Below are 6,011 nucleotides of genomic sequence, written 5' to 3'. Positions count from 1 at the left end.
ATCATCAATAGCATTTTCTAGTTAAAACTGATTATATTAAACTTTGAAGCTGTAATTTGGAGCTTCAGGACTTAAAATTAAATGGAAATTTGGCAATAGTTTATTCTTAACACTATGACATTTCAAGCCATCTCAGGAAGAAGGGGAAAAAAAATCTGAGATACATGGAGTTGATTATAACATGCTGAAAACAAATACAATAATTATTAAAAAAAAAAAACTATGACATTTCTCATTCTAGCTCTGCTACTGATGAAATGTATGGTTTTAGTTGAGTCATTTAACCTTAGTTAAATAAGGAGGGGAGTCTACATTGCCACTACAACCCTTTCCAGGAATTAACATTCCTGTATGTTAGATGAAAGATAAAGGATCATTGGAACTATGATTTCAGTGATATAGGGAGCTCCCAGGTGAGGAAATCTGTCCACAAAATTTCTTTATCATTTTCTACATAGTTTATAGTCTGACCAAATTGTCTGAGGAACTGAGGTTAATGGTATGCTCTCCATCACATAGTGTATTTCTTAGGTAGACCTTGACCCCAGTTCTTATCTCCAAAGCCAGTACTTTATCACTTGTGCCACAAAGTATCTCAAAGATAAGTAAATTAGGTTTTATTTCTCTTTATTTCATAAATGTAGTAAGACTTTACAATTTTATATAATCTTATAATGTCAATCATAATTAGAATTTAAAATAAATGTAATTTGTTTAATGAATTTAAAGTAAATTTAAAATTAATTCAAGTCCAGAACATGCATCTAAGAAAAATAATCATAAAACAAGTCACACTAAAAGAAATCATCTTCAGGTACAAGAAAAGACTAGATTAATGGACAATCTTTAGTTTTAAAAATTCCTTTAATAGACGCAAATCTTGCAATAAAACAGAGAGGAATTTGCCAGTCTGTGTAGAAGTTGGTTAAAGAAAACTAAAATCCAAGTTTTTTCTGGTGATCTATTAAAATATTAATTACTATTGCCTATAATAATATCATGTTAAATATTTGTGTTAATATTATTAGCTATCAGTATTGGTAACAATAATAAGAGCTAACATTTTTAGAGAACTTACTGTGGATTTCATGTGATGCATTTGATCCTCAACAATGACCCTGGGAAGTAGGTGCTCTTATCTCCATTTTGTAAACGAGGAAACTGAGTCGGGCAGACGATAAATAATTTTCCTAAGGTCACAGAGCTAGTTAGTGCCTGAGGTTAGATTTAAACTTAGGTTAGGAAATTTAATAATATCAAGGGATCAAGATGAAGACTTTGCTTTGGAGATTCCAGACATAACTCACCAATATTCTACAAAGAGGTGTGAATTGTTCAAGTCCCTAATCAAAGGTATTAATCTGTTTCCCAAAATTAAAGTTTCACTTCCTTTACCTAGTTAAGATGTTCTAATTTACTAAGGATTTCATGCTCTACATTTTAGAACAGTTTAATATATAAGAATATAAATATATAAACCTAAACCTAACACTTGAATGTGATAAGGGCTTCTTATAATTGCTGGTGTTCAAGCAAATGCTTCTTACTGGGTGTGTTGTAGGCCTGTAGGGGGATTTCTTTTGCCAGGATGTTTTGCCTAGAAGGTCACCGACATCCCTTCCTGAAATTCTGTAGTTCTGTGATTGTGTAAAAATGGTGACCAGATATTTGATATTATGGAAAGGACCTGTGATTTCCTTGATATAAGTAAGTCTTGAATTAGGAAACTCTTTACTAATGAAAGTTGTTACCTTCTTTGTAATTTATAATCTTAGAGACTTTCTTAGAGGGCTATATACAAGGTTAAGTGACTTGTCCAGTGTCACAAACCTGTGCTACACAGTTGAGACATGAACCCAGATCTTCTTAGATCCAAGACCAGTTTTGCATATACTGTTCAAGGTTTTCTCTCCAGATATTTAAAAATAAATTAAATTTAAAAAATTAATCTCTAACTTAACAGTTGTTGTATTATTTTTCCCCTACTTCAGAGAAAAAATATTAGATCTCTTGGTACAAACATTGATTCCTTTTTTGTATGGGTAAGTTTTTGGGGAAAGGGAACAGATTTAGGATCTTCTGAAAATGAGTGAATTCAATTCTTTTCTAGAGATTGCTTAAAAACTGAAGTGTCAAGTAGAATTATGAGTAAAGAGATCTTTTAATTACATAATACCTAAAAGGACACAAAGAACAAAAAAGGGAGAATGTGGTCTAGCTTGCAGAATCATCCTCATAGACAGATATAGTGTCAAAAAGCATGAGAGATAAAGATGATCATAACCATTTATTTATTTATTTATTTTGCCTATTGAAGCTGAAGAAAGATCAGGAAAAAAAAAGGCTATTTCCCAGGACTCTAATGTCTATTTTACTTTCACAAATGTGCTAGGAAAAAAATGAAGTTGGTACCTGAGGGGGAACTTTAAGCTGGACTGTGTTGATCAAAAAGAATAAGAAGGGAAGTTTAATAAGTGCATCACTGCAGACATTGGTTACATAAAATGTGGGAGAAATCACCAGAAATGGACACAATAAAAATGCAGGGAATTTCTTAGACTAGTAACTTCAGACAGAAATCCTTTTTCCTTCCTAATTTGGCCAAGGAAATAGAACTAGAAAAAGCTGATTTTTGAAACAGTTTCTGAAAAACTGCTTTTGTGACTTAAAGTAAGAAAGAGCACTGGCTTTGACAATCAGGTACATTATACCTCAGATTCTTATTGTATAGCCTTGGGCAAATTTCAGCCTCTCTGGGTTTTAGTTTTCTCATCTGTAAAATCTGTATCTAAAATTCTATGATAAGAGGAAGTGGTCCTACCTTTTCAACATTACAGCTACTCAAATCAAACATATAAAATATCTGTTCATAATATTTCTTAGTTTCAGGAAGTTGGAGAACTCCCAAGTTGATATCAAGATATGGGGGATAAGATTTTGGGTACAATGAACCAAAGTTATACAACTTTATTACTATTACTGCTATTTATATAGGTACTCCCCTCTTCTCATCGCCCATAGAAAACAATTCCCTAAATTAATCAATAGTGGAGATCATTCTACTCTGGTAGATTCTGTTTTAGTGTGTGTGTGTGTGTGTGTGTGTGTGTGTGTGTGTTTGCTTTCTAACACCTACCAGAAATTATCTTTTCAGACACCACCTACCTATCTCATTGCTACCCAATGTGTATTTTTGGTGAATGCAGACCTGTATTTTAGCATTTCTCCCTAGGCCACAAACATTGTCCTATGCACTCATTGTATATATAACCAGCAGGTTATCCCCAAGCAGAAACCATAGGTTCCAAAATCTGCATTTCATCAGGTAAACATTTAACTGAAAAAGGGAGAGGAAGTGATGATTATCTTTACAAGCTTAGTTCATGTGTAAAACAATTATGAATCTATTGAATTAAAATTTAAATAAATTAATTATGAATTATGAGAAACTATTTTTAAAAAATCAGAGTGTATATGTGTGTTATGTGTATGTTTGTGTCTGTGTTCCTGTCTATATGCAAAAATAGTTAGAAAGGGACTAAAGCTCTGATTTCATTGGTATGGAAAACTCTCAAGTAAGGAACTTTTCTTCAGTGTCTTAGAGAATTGCCTAGAGCATTGAGAATTAAGTTGACTTGTCTAGGTTCACACAGTTGGAATACGTCAGTAGTGGAACTTGAACCGAGGTCTTCCTAGTTTGAAGGCCAGATCTATCTGCTCAACTATGCTGCTTCTCAACTTAAAAATTTACTTAGGTAAAGTCATCAGAATATTTTGATTGTTTTGTCTTAAAATGCTGATGGAGAAAATTTGGTTGAAGCTATTGCAACCAAATGGTGATACTATCTTCAGTGTTGGTTGTATAAGGTCAAAGATTACTCCATCCTACACAGCCCCTATATTTTGAATTCCCAATCTCCATACCCCCTTCCCCCACCCCTTAGCCCCTAGCATGGCCTTCCAAGGTTTTGCCTCCACTCCCCCTCATTCAATTCAAGAATGGATAGATTCCTCCATAATGGTCAGAAGAGAGAAATGGCAGAATTAAAATATGCCTGAGGTCACTTGCCTGTGATAAAAGTATCCTATTTAGGAAGCCTCCTTCACTCTGCAAGTAGGTGACTATAACATTCATTAGAGTATTAATGATCATTCCTCTCTACCCTAATCTAGTCAGGAGAGTGCCTAGCACTTTTCACCAAGGCTCAATATGGATATGATTAGCTAGATAGAGATATAGCTAGCTGTATAGATATAAGCATCTATAGATATAGATGACTATCTGTATACATATATATGTGTGTTAGCATATGTATACACATATACTACAGCACATATATGTATAAAAGGTATTATTAAAATGATAGCAAATATCTGCAAAAACTATCAGTGATTGCAAAGAGGAAACATTGCTTTAACAAGAATGTCTCATGTAAGATGCATGTTTTAAACTGATAGATCAGGGAAATCATGTGACTTCCTCTCTCTGTCTCATCTCTCATCTCATCTCTCATTCATTTCCATTCATCTTTTACTATCCCTGTATTTCTATCATCAATACGCACACAGAGAGTATATGTATGTATTTCTAAAACATAATAAAATCTCTTATGCTATTTGTATATAAAATATGGGAAGATTTGTGTCACAAAATATATTTGAAATAGGTTGAATGGCCAGACTCATTAAACATTAAAGGACTTACATCTACTGGGTAGGGAGCTTCTAGGGGAGAAATCTAGGTATCTGTATTTGGTCCTATATTAATTAAAATATTTATCATTAACTTAAATGAAGATATGAGTAGCATATTAGCCAATTTTCATAAAGCATAGAGATGAGAAAAATATCTAGCACATTGCATATCAAAACCATGATCCAATATCTAATAAGATGAAATGTAATAGGCTTTACTGCAAAGTGTTATACTTGGTTTCAAGAAATCAACTTTATAACTATGAGTTAAGGGTGACATACATAGACAGCAATTTGATAAGGAAAACTGATCTGAGAATTTTACCATATGGTAAACTCAGTATTGCCTAATAATTTGTTCTGGTAAGCAAAATGCTAATGGATCTTCAACTACATTGTTTCCAAGAATAAAGATGTTGTAGTTACATTCTACCCACTGTATTCTTCCCTTGTCCAGACCGTATATAGATGATTCTGTTCAATTCTACACTCAGTATTTTGAGAAGAAAAATAAGCAACAAAACACCAAAAAGAAAGCATCTGAATAGTGAAGGGCCTACAGTCTGTGCCAAGAATCAACTTAAAAATGGAAATATTTTGCCTAAAGAAGAAATTTGGGACCCCAGGATAAAAGCCTTCTTCTTCAACTATTTGAAAGGTTACCATTTGTCACAGTGGGTATACCTACTCTGTTCTACTTGAGAGGGGAGAACTAGGAATAATAACTAAAAGTTGCAAATAGGCACATTTAAGGTTTGTCTCAGAAAAGCAAACAAACCAAAATAAACTTCCTAACAATTTGAGTCATTCAAAAGTGGAATGGTCTTGTAGTGGTAATGAGTTCAGTTTCATTTGAGGACATCAAACAAGGGCTAGATGATGACTTACCAAGTGTGTTAAAGACATTTTATCATTCTGTCCAGTGTTGTACTAGATGTTTGCTGAGCTCCCTTACAAATTGTAGATTCTGTGAACAGTTGTTGTTTTTGATCCTGATTAACTTGATTTAGGAATTGTTCCTGCCTTCAAGGTATTTGCATTCTAATGAAGGAAGACTATACACAAAAAGGGATCTGAAATTCTGGGGCCAGAAGGAAGACTTTAGCTTCTACTAGAATTTGGTTTTGAAATGCAGAAACCTGCAGCAAGAAGGGAATTATGGCCCATCTGGACCCCTCTAGGAAATGGATGCTGGAAGAGCAATTCACTAATGGACAAGAGAGTGATTGGATTTAGAAGGGGGTGGATATTCTATAGTGAAAAGGCTATTTGTATGACTGGGATGTTCTAGAGTGAGGGGACCCCAGGCACCAAGG

The sequence above is a fragment of the Notamacropus eugenii genome, chromosome 2 (genome assembly GCF_028372415.1).
Source record: "Notamacropus eugenii isolate mMacEug1 chromosome 2, mMacEug1.pri_v2, whole genome shotgun sequence".
Classification (NCBI taxonomy): Eukaryota; Metazoa; Chordata; class Mammalia; order Diprotodontia; family Macropodidae; genus Notamacropus; species Notamacropus eugenii.
The sequence above is the reverse complement of the archived record's forward strand: the minus strand, read 5'-3'. Positions refer to the sequence as shown.